This window comes from Chrysemys picta, chromosome 2 (genome assembly GCF_011386835.1).
Source record: "Chrysemys picta bellii isolate R12L10 chromosome 2, ASM1138683v2, whole genome shotgun sequence".
Classification (NCBI taxonomy): domain Eukaryota; kingdom Metazoa; phylum Chordata; order Testudines; family Emydidae; genus Chrysemys; species Chrysemys picta.
This window is the reverse complement of record NC_088792.1, coordinates 99597412-99614804: the sequence shown is the minus strand read 5'-3', so window position 1 is coordinate 99614804 and position 17393 is coordinate 99597412. Positions and strand designations below refer to the sequence as shown.

The 17393-nt window shown below is 49.5% G+C and overlaps 1 protein-coding gene across 9 annotated transcripts in view; it reads left to right on the top strand.

Annotated features, from left to right (window-relative positions):
* TPK1 (thiamin pyrophosphokinase 1) overlaps window positions 1-17393 on the top strand; it is a 502338-nt gene that overhangs the window by 481854 nt on the left and 3091 nt on the right. The window lies entirely within an intron of this gene.

Below are 17393 nucleotides of genomic sequence, written 5' to 3'. Positions count from 1 at the left end.
TAGGAATAAATGGTCAGTTTTCAGAATGGAGAGAGGTAAATAGTGGTGTCCCCAAGGGGTCTGTACTGGGTCTAGTCTTATTCAACATATTAATAAATGATCTGGAAAAAGGGGTAAACAGTGAGGTGGCAAAATTTACAGAAAATACAAAACTACTCAAGATAGTTAAGTCGCAGGCAGGCTGTGAAGAGCTACAAAAGAATCTCTCAAGACTGGGCAACAAAATGGCAGATGAAATTCAGTGTTGATAAATGCAAAGCAATGCACATTGGAAAACATAATCCCAGCTATACGTATAAAATGACGGGGTCTAAATTAGCTATTACCACTCAGGAAAGAGATCTTGGAGTCATTGTGGCTAGTTCTCTGAAAACATCCAGTCAATGTGGAGTGGCAGTCAAAAAAGCTAACAGAATGTTGGGAATCATTAAGAAAGGGACAGATAATAAGACAGAAAATATCATATTGCCTCTGTATAAATCCATGGTATGACCACATCTTGAATACTGCTTGCAGATGTAGTCGCCCCATCTCAAAAAAGACATATTGGAATTGGAAAAAGTTCAGAAAAGGGCAACAAAAATTACTAGGGGTATGGAACAGCTGCCATATGAGGAGATATTAATAAGATTGGGACTTTTCAGCTTGGAAAAGAGACGACTAAGGCGGATATGATAGAGGTTTATAAAATCATGACTGGTGTGGAAAAAGTAAATAAGGAAGTGTTATTTACTCCTTCCCATAACACAAGGACTAGGGGTCACCAAATGAAATTAAAACAAACAAAAGGAAGTATTTTTTCACACAACACACACAGCCTGGGGAATTCTTTGCCAGAGGATGTTGTGAAGGCCAAGACTATAACAGGGTTCAAAAAAGAACTAGATAAGTTCATGGAGAATAGGTCCATCAATGGCTATTAGTGTCCTTAGCCTCTGTTTGCCAGAAGCTGGGAATGGGCAACAGGGGATGGATCACTTGATGATTACCTGTTCTATTCATTCCCTGTGGAGCACCTTGCATTGGCCACTGTTGGAAAACAGGATACTGGGCTAGATGGACCTTTGGTCTGACCCAGTATGGCCATTCTTATGTTCTTAATATGTAAGGCTTTGGGGGGTTTTAACCAATTTTTACCAAAAAAATTCTCAGGTTTACAAAAGCTATTGTTTGTTTTTTTCACACAAATTTTGGACCACTACATGAAAATAGCAATGAACTTAAGAAAATCCAAAACACTATATTAGGTAGATGTTTATATTAATAATACATTAGGTTACGTATAAATGCAAGACTGACTGACACATGAACATGCATTTATGTACATCAGTGCTCAAGTCCTAAATAAAGAAAGTGCTGAAACTCTCTGGACCTGGCTCCCTGCTCTGGAAGGAGAGATGACCACTTGGTAACCTGGTCAGACCTGGGAGACCCCCAGACCTCACTCCCTGCTCTGGAAAACTGTGAAATTAATTTTTTGCATGGATTTTCACTCTTTTTTTATTTTTGTAATAAACATCAATAATTTCCTGGAAAATTTTAAACAAAATAAAAAACAAAAATGAAGGCCTTTTTAATAAGGCATAAATTGGTGTCTAACATAATTTATCAGGAACTCAGAGAACATAGTGTAGAGAGGAAGAGAAAAATAATTAACCATGTCCTGATATCTAGAAAACCATGCTTATAAATGTCTGGGGTTCAAGCCAGAGAAAGCAATGAAATGAAGAGTTAAAGCTGCCACTTGGGATTTGATTCACCTCTGGCTGATGTTGGCTGCAGGCATAAGACCCCTGTGGTGGAAAGTCCACTTGGAAGAGGGAGTTGTGGCAATGTAGCGCCCACGCACACATCTCTACCCCACACCACAGATTGCAGACTGGCTAGTGTTTACTGGAGGATGTGGTAACTCAGTGCAGCTCTCAGGCAGACTCGAAACAGCAGGCCTCACCAGAAACTAATGCTGCTTCACCCCCACTGGAACTGCCCAAGAGGGGAGCATGGTGACGGAAATACCAACTGCTGTCTAAAGGTGAATCGCTAATGAAGGGAGACGTATTTGATACCTTTTAACTTGCATTCTCCCCTTTAGTTCATCAAAAAACACAACTGTGTATGTCGGTGACAGGGATTAAAGTATCACCAGCACAGTGAGATTGGGAGGGCATGGTGGGATGAAGGGAGTCAAGAGCCTGAAAGCCCCAGCTGTGCCAAGAGTCTGAGAACTTGGGAACTGGTGCTTACTGGCTCCCTATCAGCCTGCCTGATGTAATTTCATTTTGAAAAGATCGAAGTGAACCATTTTGGTTTTAAAAAATTTTAACTTCTAGTTTACAGAGAATTTCAAAATGTATGGTATTCATTCCAAACTGGAATAAAGCAAAAGTCTGAAAGTCTCCAAGAAACAATTGCTGTTCTCCATACAGCTCTGTAGAAAATCGCAGTTCATGTTTTATTTTATTTAGGACTTGCAGTTTTCAGCACATCGAGATTAAGGGCCTGATATTTCCTTTCATTTACACCAGTATAAATCAAAGTCAGTCAAGTTACACAAGGGTAAAAACATTGGAGGTGAGAGGAGAATCAGGCTGTAACCTTATAATTTTTTAAAAATAAATAGTAAAGTGAATGCTTGCTCTTCTGCAGGCACACGGTGACCTGCAAAGCACAAGCTCATGCATTACTAACATATTCCCATTTAAATGCAGATTTTTTTGCTCTTTACACAGGACTTCAGGGAAATCCTCTCCAGATAAATTGTAATAGGATAGCAAATTGTAATTCAATATTTCACTTTAACGTATGTTTCAGCTTATTGATCTTAATTTTCTATCACTTTTAATGCAACATTTGCCTAGGGGGAAAGAGAGAGGATTGCATGCATTTTAATAAGGCTTGTAATTAATTATTAATTATTTCTGATATTCCACATATCTATGCCACTGGAGGCATTGTGCTTATACCCTGGCGCCTATTTGCAATAATGGAAACTGGCAAGGTGTGACCTTACATATTGCAGGAAGTAATTGAGACACAGAACTGGGAAGAGGAGGAAGGAGAAAGGGAGGCAGACACTTCACCATAACAACCTTTCTGGTCACAAAGGTATTGGACTCTCCAACACTTCTGGGTCAAAGTAAGGCCCCAATTCTTTTGTGGCAGCCACAGGATGAGGGCCTAAATGTTGTGGACCTGATTCATTAAACGACTGGAGAGAGAGTTGGGGGTCAATTTGGCTCTTTGTCCTCCCACACCCAATGTTTAATTTCCCCACTAAACCTGCCCCTTTCCCCATTTGGACAATACTGATTTGCATCGATAACTGCTAATGTTGGGAGAGGGCTATCATTGTAATCTCTGTTCTCTGTTTGTACATTACTTAGCACAGAAGGATCCTGGTCTGTAACTGGAGGCCCGAGGTGCTATGGTAATACTAATAACCTATGGCAATAATTATAATATTCTTCAGAAACTTCACTGCCGCTACCACCCCAAAATGTCATTTCTTACCTAGTGCTATTTATTTATGCAATTAACTAGTTTGGAGAATACTGTGTTCAATTAACCCTTTAAGATTAATTTCAGGATTCCCTTGTGCCATGTAACAGAATGGCTCTCCCCTTAATGGCTGGAGGGCCTGAGGCTAGCCAACCCTGAGTACTAAAGGAGTCACACCTTGTGAAAGTAGCTGATTCCCTATAAAAAGCAGCAGGGGATGGGGGTGGCTCTAGAAATAGAAAACTGTGAAGTTATGGCGGGGGGTGAGGGGTGGCGGCCGCAGCAAAGCAAGATTAGCTCTTACAGAGATTTTGAGCTGTGCCAAGCTCTGAGAAAGAGAGCTAGAATCCCGCCAACTAAGGGGAAAGAGACATTGAGCTGGTGTTCAGGCCTGAAAGGCCAGTGTGTGCTTGAAGACTGAATAAATTGGACCCCCTTGGAGACTGTTTTTATTTCCTTTGGACTTTTGATTTTAAGGAACCCTGTGAAGGAAACAACGGGGGCGGAGCACTGCAGAGCTACCTCTAGTCAAAAGGGGGCACTCAGGGGGTGGCCAGCTCCACTACATGCCATATCCAATGGTGTATTAAAGTGAAATGCTTCCTTGTGCAGAGGGCTATGCATCCTTTATTTCCCACTCATGATATTTTGAGGATTTAAGTGAGTTGTAAGAGGTGCATAGGCCTATGCAGGCCTCTCCAAACAGGAATGAACCTCATCTTTAAACAATACTACTTATGACACATGGGAACCATGAAAGTAACCTTAAAGGGTTATTCATATTAAAATATGAATACATACAATTATTAAAATTTATACAATATTTGAAATCCCATTCTTTGGATCAGGGACTGCCATTTCCTCTTTGTTTTTATAGTGCTTAGCACAATGAAGCTGTATTGCGGCTGAGGGTTATAATTTAATAATAATAAAAAACCCCACTCAGTTGTTTTAATTGTTCTGATGTTGCAGATGAATGTCCAGTCTGCCGTGCTGTGGAACCACAGAAAACAGGTGGCTTGGCAGCAGAATTTAGGTCTAGCGTTCAGCATTGCCAGTTCATAAATCATGAGTAAAGCCCCAGTACATCATGAGATTAGCTTAAAATCATAAGGATTTTAAAAATAAATGTTCTGTTCTTTTTATTTGTCCTCTGGTTTCTGAAACTTTACAGTGGCCTTGGGTCACATTTTCAAGCTTTTCTGTGCAGCCACGAGGGCCAGCAACTTGGTTGGTTGGTTGGTTGAAATAAAGGCTGAGATTATCACCTAACCACATGTCCCCTGGGACTGGGGCTTTACGAAGAACACCAAATATCACAAGACCTGCAATGAAATCATGAGTTGCCAACACTGAGTTTACCACAGATTATGTGAGGCTTTGTTTATAATTTGATCATTAGAGGTTAAAATATACCAAAGAATATGTACATATGTAGTAGTGATCTCCATGTAATAAATTATATGTTTCATGCCCCTTCAAAAGTCTCCACTATCATCAACCCCACTAATCCATCTCTTTCTACATTATTGCCAGCATTCCAAATACCTGGCTGTCATATCATACAAAAACCACCAGAGAACTGTTTCCTTCTTCCCCCCCAAATATTGACTTTCCCCCAAATGACAAGGCAATATTCCTTTGTGCACCAGAGACAGGCTGTGATTCATCAAGGCTAGACATGGGAGGTTTTTATCAGTGGAAAAGATACACTTTTGAAAGAGATCCCCACTTTTCCAAAGGCAGATTAGCATTTGCTTTTAGCCCTGGAAGGTCTTGTGATATCACACATTAAAAGCACAGCATCACAGATGGCAGAGTTCCTTTTAGGTAATTTTTACAGTTTGAAAATATATGTTATACTTTCTTTCCATTGGAAGCCTGGACAATTAGACTCATGGTATTAGAGTAGCTTGGCTTTACAGATGGAGGGATATGAAAAAATAATATAGCACGTAAGGGTAGAACTTGTCAGAAGAAATTCAGCAGAACGGTTTTCCATCAGAAAATTCAGTTCCATCTGAATTGAAACACTTTGCAAAATCGTTTCATTTTCATCAAAATTCCAATTCCAAGGGGGAAAAAGGAGGAAAAAAACTTCCAAGATCAAAACAAGATGTTTCAACATTATTGGATATAAACTTTTAATTTTTCCTTTTGAAATGACTTTCACTATAAATTTTCTTATTCTGTATTATAATTATAAAATAAAGTCAAAATAGAAAAAGCAATTTTTCTGTTCTGAAACTGAATGAAAACAGATTTTGAAATTTCAAAATCCCCTCAATTATTTTCTGCTATATTATTTTCTGTTCTCTACCTAGGTCTATATGGAGGTATAAATAGCAGTAATGGGATGGCACTAAAAAAAGGAAAATTTAATTGGAGTGAATAGCAGAAAAAACTTCCTAAAAAGAGTTGATGAGCCATTACTTGGGACTTTTCCAGCTAGATTTGATACAACATAAAAACATGGACTATGGTGAATAATCTTGCATTGGCCAGGGAATGAAGGGATCAGATATTAACAAATAGAACTTTACTGTTTCTATTTTCTGATACTTTGAGAATATTATAACCTAGCATCATGATGTTGTGACACAAACATTAGGATGTAATAAATTTTCCCTGCAAGACTAACAGTTAAACATAGAAGCTGCATTAGTTCTATTACCTTTGCCAGCTCAACTCTACTTCGCCACACATTACTGCTCATTTGCTGTCTTAAAAATGTGCTTTCTTAATTACACTAGTTGAAATGTTGGGTGGGTGTGAAAGCAAATCATTTGAACTTTTCCATTTGAACTGTGTGAATCAATAAAGTGTTGTTTATATCCTTTTGCATGTTCACCTCTGTTTCCATCCTTGCAAAGAAGAAAATCCTGTGTAGATGAAGATAAAAGGCTCCCCCTATTGGATAGAAAGGAAGTTATTACTGACAATCTTTCTTTTAACTTATGTTTGTAGTGTTGTCGCTGTGCTGGTCCCAGGGATATTAGGGAGACTTGTCCCTCTTTTAACTTACTTCATTTTTAACATTTTATTCGTGAAGATGTGCTGCTTCCAGTTTTGTTTTATTAAGCTGACAGGTTCTTAATGCTTGCTTTGTTACTGAGCCTTTATTTCATACTTGGAGATGAAACAATAGGAATCATTTTCATAATATTAAGCAAGGTGCAATGAATACTACTATTAAACCATCAGATTTATAGAGGAAAAGTCCTGGGCTGATCAACAGATAGGTTATTTAGGGGGGTTTTGTGTTTTTCCCTAAAGCTGCAATGTATAATCTGTGTACTATATTCAAAGATGACAAAATTAAATGTCTGTGAGACAGTGTAAAGAAATTTTATGACATTTCAGATCATAAACAGCTTCTACAAGCTGACTTGATCATATAAATGTTTAACTTGATCATCAATTTTTAGCATGAAGGTTCAGAAATGCAGAGTTGGTTTTAAAGAAATAAGATGAACTGCAAAGCTTGCAAAACAAAGCATGCAAACTATTTTAAGGCCTTCTCCAGAGGAAAGGATTCTCCATAGGCCTCTATGACTAGACAGCTGCAGAGGCTGCTTCTCTTATGATGGAGTAGTTCTGCCATTGACTCCAATCTAATGAAAATGCCTAGCTGTTACACAGAGCTTTTCATCAGTGGGTCTCAAAGCACTTTCAAAGGTCAGTATGATTATCCCCATTTTACAGATGGAGAAACTGAGGCCCGGAGATGTGAATTACTTGCCCAAATTCATTCAACAGGCCAGTGGCAGAGTTGGATATAAAACCCAAGTCTCTCCTACATGTCTGTCCAGTGCTCTAATGCTAGCCAGCCATTATATAGTCAGCCGACACTAACTCCTTCCATTCTTCTGGCCTTTATCTAAGAATAACTGTAGCATGAGTCTTATTAGTCCTGAGGTAACTCTGCACCACTGTGCGTATGCAGAATTCGCATCCACTGCAGATTTCTTTGCTTCCCTGCAGAAAAAATGACTTCTGACGGGGAAACAAAGGGAAGCCATAAGAGCTGTCACGCGTCCCTCCCCAGCAGTGCAGGCATGTCGTTTTGGGTGCCTGGAGCACCTAGTGGAGAAGTAAATCATGGGGGGGCGGGGAAGAGGAGGGTGAAGCCACGGCTGGTGGCTCCTACCCTGTGCCAGGCTCAGCTGCTAGTCCCGGCTGGGCTGGGGGAGGACAGGACTTCCTCTTCCCCTGTAAGGAACAGCTGGGGCTGGGTCAGACCCACACCCAGAAACCTCTCCTGGCTGCAGGAAGCTCCATACTGCATCGCTTCTCAGCCATAGGGGGAAGGGTCACTATACAGGGAGCTGCACCCCTGTCCACCCAATTCTCATGCATCTGGACCGCTCATACCGAAACCCCCTTACCGAGCCTTGCCCCCCTGCACCCAGAACCCTCTTACCAAGACTACCACACTCAACCCCCTGCTGTGCCAACCTTCACCCCCTGCATCCAGAGCCCCTAGCCAAGCTCCACCCCCATCCCTGCACTCAGACCCCTCAGCTGAGCCTACATCTACAGCCAGACCACCCCCCGCTGAGCCCCCTGCACTCAAACCCCCAACCCGACAAGCCCCACCTCCCTGTACCTGGACCATCCTAATGAGCACTCAGACACTTATCAACTGAGCCTCAACACCTGCACCCAGACCGACCCCCCACCCATCCCACCAAGCCCCACTCCCCTAGCACTCAGACCCCACCGCTGAGCCCCTGATACGAACCCCATTCCCCCCAGACCCAGTGATGAGCTGCCAGAATGTTAACAACCGGTTCCCTACCGGGTCTTCGGCGCTACACCAGGGGTCTGGGGGCTATTTAAAGGGCCCAGGACTCCCCTGCTTCTACCGCCCCTGCCCTTTAAATAGCCCCTGGAGCCCTGGGGTAGCAGCGGCAGGGCTCTGGCGGCTATTTAAAGGGCCCAGGGCAGTAGAAGCAGCGGGAGCCCCGCTGCCGTTACCCCCGGGCTCCAGCAGCGGGGCTGTGGCGGCAATTTAAAGTGCCTGGGTATCCAGCCGCTGCTGGAAGCCCCAGGCCCTTTAAATTGTCGCCTGGGGAAGCCGGGCTGCCCTGGTACAGCGCACCGGCTCCTGCCAGTATGCCGTACCGAGGCGTACCAGCTTACTTTCATCTCTGCCCGACCCCATCCACCACTACCCCGACAGACCCCCCGGAACTCCCACGCCTACCCAACCTCTCCCCCCCCCGTTCCCCGTCCCCTGATTGCCCCCCCAGAACCTCTGCCCCCTCCAACCGCTCCTTGCCCCTTATCCAACCCCTCCTCCCAACCCCGGCCCGGCCCCCTTACCATGCTGCTCAGGGCAGTGTGTATGGATGCTGCGCAGCCCGCTGGAGCTCACAGCCCCACCCCGTTACCATGCCGCTAAAAGCGGCAGGAGCTGCAGAGCTGCCCAGGAGCGGTCCAGAGCACTGGCGCCGGGCTCTGCAAGAGGGGGGGAAGGCAGGGGAGGAGCCGGGGGAGCCTCCCCAGCCGGGATCTCAGGTAGGCTGGACAGGACGGTCCTGTGGCCCGGAGTTTGGCCAGTCCTTTAACAACCGGTTCTAAACCGGCTTCTAAATTTAACAACCAGTTTGTGTGAACCGGTGCGAACCGGCTCCAGTTCACCACTGCCCAGACCCCCCTGCTGAGCACCAACCACCTTCTCCTGGATGCCCTTGCAGAGTCCCATTGCCCCTGCACCTGGAATCCCCTCGATGAGCCCCTGTGCATCCAGAAACCCCCCCGCGCACTCGGACACCCCCGCACCCAGATTGCCCCACATAGAATCCTCTCAGTCCACATCTGGATTCCCCCACAATAAGTCCGTCCACATTTGGATCCCGCCGGGCTGAGCCTGTCTGCACACACCTAGGGGCAAGTATTTCTGGGGCGGGCCTGGCCCTTGCACTGTGTCAGGGTCAGGTACAGTCTCACCGCCGAGTCCATGTCCCATGGGGGAGCTGCAAGATGATCGCCCACCTCCATGCAGCCAGTGTCCTGTGCTTCCCACTACTGCCATGCTGGAGCCTTCACATTTATTCATTGACAAAATTTGCAGAATTTTAAAGTATTGTGTGCAGAATTTTTATTTTTTTGGTGCAGAATTTTCAAATTTTTGGCTCAGAATTCCCTCGGGAGTAGTTTTTGTCTGATACAGCCCTCCTGGAACTATAACCTGTGTTCTTCTTCGAGTGCTTGCTCATGTCAATTCCATTCTAGGTGTGCGTGCACCCACGTGCGCAGTCATCAGAGATTTTTACCTTAGCGGTATCCATAGGGTCAGCAGTGGCGCCCCTTTGAGTGCCGCGCTCAGGTGCCGGTATATCAGGCGCTGCTGACCCTCCGCCCTCTCAGTTCCTTCTTACCGCCCATGGGAGTTAGTCAGAACGCCTTTCCTTGCATTGCAAGGGCTAGAGGTTTTTCGTCTACTGACTTCGAGCCTTAGGGCCTTGTCAATAGTTTGTCTATAGTAGTTAGTGTTAAGTTTAGTTAGTAGTTAGCAGTTAGGGTCCCAGAGGGGACTTCACCCCAGGAGGGGCATGCCCCAGGCTCCAGGGTTTAAGCCTTGCATGGACTGCCACAGGCCTATGCCTCAAGTACTTGGGGGAATCACACATTACAGAGAAGTGCCGAATTTGTAAAAACGTCCTGCCCTGCATGCAAAAGGAGCGGGATATTCGGCTACAGGCGCTCCTCATGGAGTTCGCCCTGCGTCCGGCCTCCATGCAACCCCACCAGGACTCACGAAGTACATCGGCCTTTGTGCACAGTGCACCCCCGTCATTGGTGCCCGAAGAGAAGACCAAAAAGCATAGCTCCCCGGCACCAGGCAAAAAGGGCCATGGGTCATCGGGCAAGGGACCTGCTATGGGCTGCCCGGCCACTCCGGAGCTGCACACTCATACCTCCCCATTTGGGGTCCTTAGCCCCGTGAAAGGTCCACCACCAACTCCTGGGAGTGGCATGGGACCTAAAACCTTGACAGCACCGACGCTTTCACAGGCTCCCCCGGCGCTGAGCACAGGCCTCCGCCTGCACCGCCGATGCAGCACGTGCCTCAGGAACCAGCAAAGGCTTCCCACGAGGGCAAGCCAGCTGCTAAGACCACTCAGGGAGCAGTGGAGTGCCGCCAGTCCCCCAAGACGAAGCAGCGCTCTCCACTGCCGCACCGCAGATCACTGGAGTCACAGCCCAAACCCTCTGGGGCTCGCCCTCAGTCACTGGTGCCACGTTTGCATTCCCTGCCATCTCAACGCGGATTGCCTAGAGGAAGTCGCCAATCTCTGTACTACCGACGCCATTCACCCTCCTGCCAGTCATCCTCTCGGCACACGCCCTGATCGCCTGCCTCGTGGGAGCACTCTTCATTGCACCCCCAGTTCCCCCGGCACCAGTCCCCTCGATACAGGCACCAGTCACCTTGTGCTGGGCACTGGTCTCCGACGGCAACGGTCAGCAAACAAACCCAGGCATTGACTGCCCCACCGTGGTCACCAGAAGGAGATTCCTCCAGCACAGAAGCCCAGTTCAGCCCCTTGCCTAGACTGCACCGGCACGAATGGGCACCTGAGGCCGTGTCAACATCAATGGCAACGACTTGGCAACACGGCCAGTGGCCAGCGCAGAGGCCTTATTTGAGCATGTGGGGAGTGCTGGTTATAGCAATGCCCCCTTCACACCACTCATCAGCCGCCGCCTCGGAGCAACAGCTGGTGGCACCAACAGCTCTAGGCTCAGTGCAAGAGGCACGCTCAGAGGTCAAGGCAGAGGGAACTGCACCCTGGGGACCAAAAGCGCTCCTTTTGAGGGTGCGGTTGAGAGCGACACCCCAATCACCTTCCAGGATCCACCCCACTCTTCAACCATCTTTGTCCCTTCTGTTCGGCCTGGTCCCAAGTCACCTCGGACTGTTGGGTGCTGGACATAGCATCTCAAGGTTATGCCCTGCAGTTTATGGCTGCCCCTTCCTCCCATCCCCCATCTCTCTTCAGGGACCCTTCTCACAAGCAACTACTCGTTCAAGAGGTCAAAAACCTCCTGCGCATGGGGGCAGTGGAGGAGGTCCCTCGGCACATGGCAGGGAAAGGTTTCTACTCCCGTTATTTCCCAAACCCAAAAACAAAAGGGGGCCTCAGACCAGTTTTGGACCCGCAACGCCTCAACAAGTCTCTCAAAAAGTTGAGATTTCGCATGGTCTCCCTGGCCTCCATCATCCCCCCCCGGATCTGGGAGGCTGGTATGCTGCCCTCGACTTGAAGGACGCCTATTTCCATATCTCCAAATTCCAAGGTCACAGACATTTCCTCCGTTTTATAGTGGGTGAACACCATTTCCAATTTACGGTGCTCCACTTTTGCCTCTCATTGGCCCCAAGGGTCTTCACGAAATGTATGGCGCCAGTGGCGGCTCACCTCAGACGTCGAGGGGTCCAGGTCTTCCCATATCTCGACAATTGGCTCATCAAGGGCAGGTCTCGGGATCAAGTGCAGAGAAGCTTCGATCTGGTGCATTCCACCTGGGCCTGTTGATAAACAAGAAAAAATCCACCTTACGGCCAGTCCAATGCATAGAGTTCATAGGGGCGGTTCTCAACTCCATGCGAGCCAGGGCCTTCCTCCCGGAGGGATGTTTTCAGGCCATGTCGGACCTGATCTCCCATGTGAAGAACCATCCGCTCATTACGGCTTACACCTGCCTGCGGTTGCTGAGCCACATGGCTGCCTGTATATACGTGGTTAGTCATGCCCAGCTCCACCTCCTGCATCTGCAAACATGGCTGGTGTCGGTTTACACCCCCAACAGACACGATCTAGACCGGGTAGTCATAGTGCTGGATCACATCCTGTCATCCCTGGAGTGGTGGTTGAACCCTGGGTCAGTGTTGGAGGGTGTTACCTTCGCAGCCCCAACCCTGACCCTGGTCTCAGATGCTTCATACCTGGGCTGGGGAGCCTACCTGGGCGAGTTCAGCACTCAAGGCCGCTGGCTGAGAGACGATCTGGCCCTTCACACCAATGTCAGGGAGCTATGGGTGGTCTGCCTGGCCTGCCAGGCGTTCTTGCCCCACCTGAGGGGCAAGGTGGTGCAGAGCCTCACGGACAATACCGCTGCAATGTATTACATCAACAGGCAGGGCGGAGCCAAGTCGTCGGCCCTTTGCCTAGAAGCTCTCAGCCTTTGAGACTTTTGTGTGCGGCATGCCATTCATCTGGTAGCCGCGCACCTGCCCGGGACCAAGAATGTGCTAGCAGATCGCCCCAGCAGAACCATCTCGTCTCGCCACAAGTGCTCGCTCCATCCAGAGGCAGCCAGTATGATCTTCCAAAAGTGGGGAACTCCCCAGGTGGACTTGTTTGCATCCCACCAGAAAGAGGAAATGTCATGTGTTCTGTTCGCTCTGGGGGATGGACAGGGGTTTCCTGTCAGATGCTTTCTTGCTTCCGTGGTCAGGAGCCCTGATGTACGCCTTCCCGCTGGTGCCGTTGATCCACAGAGTCCTCGTGAAGCTCAAATGGGACAGGGTGAGGGTTATCCTGATAGCCCCCGAGTGGCCTCGCCAGCAGTGGTTCGGCATGCTGCTGGACATTTCGGTAGCCGCGCCGCTGCGACTCCCTCTCTGGCCGGACCTGCTGTCCCAGAACCATGGCAGTCTCTTGCGCCCGAACCTGAAGGCGTTGCACTTGACAACATGGCTGCTGCATGGCTGAATGCGGAAGAGCGTGACTGTTTGACCCAGGTGCAACAGGTCTTGCTGGGTAGCAGAAAGCCCTCCACCAGAGCGACTTACTGGGAGAAGTGGAAAAGATTCACATACTGAGCTTCGGATTGGTGCATCCGAGCGGAGCAGGCCTCGCTGCAGGTGATCCTGGATTATCTTCTGCTCCTCAAACATCAGGGCTTGTTCCTGTCATTGATCAGGGTCCATCTGGTCGCTATTTTGGTTTTCCACACTCCCCTCCTCCCCATTCCAAGAAAGATCGGTCTTCGTGTATGACTTGGTGGCCCGGTTCTTGAAAGGTCTGGAGCGTCTTTACCCTCATGTCCGGGATCCTGTCCCTCCCCAGGATTCCTGATGGCCCCCTGGGACCCCTGCCCCCATCCAACCACCCCTTCTCTCTGTCCCCTGACTGCCCCTGGAACTCCTGCCTCTGACTGCCTCCCACTGCCCCATCCAACCCCTGCTCCTTCCTGACTGCCCCCCCGGGATCCTTGCCCCAATTCAATCCCCCTGTTCCCTGCCCTCTGACCACCCCAACCCCTATCCACCTCCCCATCACCCCCCGAACTTCCCTGCCCTCTCTCCAACACCCCCCCCCGCTCCCCGCCCCCTTACCACGCTGACTGGACGTGGCTGGCTACGCTACAGTCCGGCCATGGCCGGAGCTGGGGGGCTGGGGACACAGGGCTGGAGCCTGGGGATGTGGGGCCGGGGCAGGAGTCGCGCAGCCGGAGCCCAGGGACGCGGGGCCAGGGAACACGGCGGGAGGCGGGTGACCGGCCGGAGCCAGGGAGGGCTGCGGCAGGAGCCGGGCGGCTGGAGCCGCGGGGCTGGGCCACCACCGTGCCCGGAGCCAGGGACGTGGCCGGAGCCGGGCAGCTGGGGATGTGGGGCTGCGCCCGCCGCCACACCCAGACGCGCGATGCCGGAGCTGGGCTGCATCGCACCACAGCAGGAGCCGGGCGCCCAGAGCCCGGGGACGCGGGGCCGGAGTAGGAATCGTGGGGCCGGAGTCGCGCAGCCGGGGCCGGAGGACGCGGCAGGAGCCAGGCGGCTGGGGAGGGCCATGGCTGGAGCCGGGCAGCTGTGGATGCAGGGCCACGGCCGGACCCACACTGCCGGAGCCAGGCCATGTCGCACCACAGCAGGAACCAGACAGCCGGGGCCGTGGCCAGAGCCGGGCGGGCAGGGCCGTGGCTGGAGCCGGGGAGGGCGGCCGGCCGGAGTCAGGGACGGCCGTGGCCAGAGCCGGGCTGGCGGGGATGCGGGGCCGGGTGGGGACGCAGCCGGAGATGGACCAGGGCGCATGGCCCTCCTCACTCCCCCCTCCCCCTACCTTAGCTCCATCTTCCTGGGCCTGAGCGGGAAGCCTGCTTGCTTCTCAGCCCTCCCAGGCTTCCTGCGCAAACAGCTGATTCGCAGGAAGCAGGGGGGAGGAGAAGCAGGGCTGAGCATTCATGGGAGGAGGCAGAGCTGAGGTGAGCTGGGGCCGTGGCGGGGAGTGCTTGTTAAATTTAAATGCCCTTTTAGAACCGGTTGTCCCACGGGGGACAACCGGTTCTAAAAGGGCTTCTAAATTTAACAACCGGTTCCCGCGAACCGGTGCGAACCGGCTCCAGCTCACCACCGTAGGTAACCAGTTTGGGGCGGGTATGGTCCTGACCTAACACAGTAGCTCTTTCCTGTTGAATTTCTGTATTCCTGTATGGCAGTCATGCTGTGGGGGAATGTCATCAGGGTGGGGGAGTAAAAAACGCAGACCACTCCATGATCCGAAAGGTTTCCAAGACCTTTAGCGACTCAGGGAAGAATTTTGAAGGGGCTGTGTGAATTAGACACTACCATAATGAATGCTGACAGAGGAGAGAAGTCTCTCCTTAACAGTCCTAAGTCAGCAACTAAAGTGAGGGTAGGGCTTATAGGAGCAGCAACTGAAGGTTTGACCTGAGGAAGGATTACTTTAAAATAAGTACATTATAAAGTTAGGCCTAGTTCTTGTCTGTCCTACTTCTTGAGGCTATGCATAGAGATTGTTTTGCCCTAGATTTATGGCAACTCCTCTAGTTTGTGATTTAAGATGAGGGAGAGAGTCCCGCATAGTGAGTTGTGGGAGGCAAGGAGCCAGTCAATGCACATGAACTGCCCAGCCCACATTCATGTCTGCAATGGGAATTTCTTTGGGCCTTGGGCTGCAGATAAAGCAGCCCACTACTTAGTTGATAGATGTAACTTTCCATGCTTTATGCTCCCAGAAAGCAAAGACTTTTTCATTTACATGAAATGTAAATGGGCCACTTAATTGCAAATCCAGAGAGGTCCAGCTTCAGATCCACCAGAACTGATGCATTTTTTGCTCCATAAGTTGACAGGGCGTAGAGACCACAGACTGGGTCTTGCTGGTCTCTACACACTCCTGAGCTCTGTTTCCGAAGGTCTTCCTGTACCCTGACGTGTAGATCATGCTACCATTTTGTGGATTATTTGCTTATTTTACCCATCAGCTAGTAATAATGTAACTGATGGATAAAATAAGCACATCTTGTAAATAGTTTCCCCTAATGTGGCTTGCAAAGGCCTTAGCCTAGTGATACTGCTTAGTAGAAATTAGGGATAATTTTGGAATTCATGCTCTTGCTAAACAGAAATTGGTACAGGACATACTGATCGTAAAATACACACATGGATGGACTTTATAATCTTTATATAGAGAGCCCTGCAAATCTGTGGACCTTTTTGAGGATAGTGGAGCGGATGCAGATACAACAGGACAGGGCTGTATGGATCTGGAGTGGAGACAGAGATGCATTCACACGGGGCCAAGCCAAGCCCCAAATCGCTTTGGAGGCGCTTTGCCTCTTCTCAGCGCCCGCTGGGCAGCTTATAAAGCGCAGCCAGGGCCCCAGCCTCCATTCACAGCAGCTGCAACCGCTTCCCCCCGGCTGGGGCTATGAAGCCAGGAAACATGTCAAAGAAAAGGAAATCCAATTTTTGGCAGAGCCTGGAGTGCTTTAAATAGGATAAAAAGTCCGCTGACTAGGCTGGGAGCAGCAAGAAGGGAGAGTCAGGGGGAAGGGGGAGAAAGTAAGAAAGTCGGTGCCTGGCAGGGGATAGAGTGTCCATGAAGTGCCAAGGAGCAGGGCCCTCTGCCTGGCTGACCAGTCAGGGAGTGGAGGGATGAAAGTCAGTGAGCCCAGCGATTAGGAAGCAGGAATGGGTGAGAAGATCTGGGAGCCCATCCCTATCCTCTCAGGCCAGGTCCCTGCAGGAAGGGCAGGCCCATGCGTGCGGCGGGGGCTCCAAGCCTGGGCCCCGTCCTGTCCCCTGAGGCAGCAGGCCCAGTACCTGGCAGGTACATCTTGAGCAGCAGCAGCTGTGCTCCGGTGCCGTGTCTCATGGCAGTGCCTGTCCCACGGTGTCCGGCTTGGGCAGCCTGGGGGGTGCAGCATGCTCACTGCCTGTGGCCAGCAGCTAGAGCTGGGCATCAGGTCAGAATTGGGACTGTCCAGCGGCTTGCCCGTCTCCTCACCACCCCTTCCCCCCAGTCCCTGCCCTTGTGCTGCCTCTTCCCTGCAAGACCCCCTCCCCCCCTGAACCCCCCGCTCCCTTCCACCCCTCCAGATGGCTTGCTGCTGCAGGTACGGATAGAGGTTGATCCTGGCCAATGCGAATCCACATTTATATAACGTAAGAAGCTACTTCGCTCCCTGGAAAACTGCTGCCAGTTTGGCGGTGGAAAGTAACCCAGAACAAAAATGGCCCATAGCCTTTGCCCCTTCTTCATTGGTCTGTGCATGGAACAAGCTCACTTCCTGAGCACCTCAGCTACAAGAGAAATTGCTTAGAATAGTGGTTCCCAAACTTTGGTATGTAGAGCCTTGCTCATGTATCTCAATTCCAGCTGTAGTTACATTAAAAGCTAAAAATAATAATTCTAATATAAACAAGCTTTAATGACTAGAGATCCAATGTATGTGGTGTACATCATCTTGCATGGGAGATATGTGGCAAAGGTACAAGTTTCAGAGTAGCAAGTATATCCCAACTTTTAAATTGGTGGAAAGGAGGTGGTAAAGGAGTATGACAATTTTCTCTTCTTTTAATCATACTGGCCTTTAAAGATCCCCTGGTACTTCATGCAAGTGTAAAGGAATCAGCC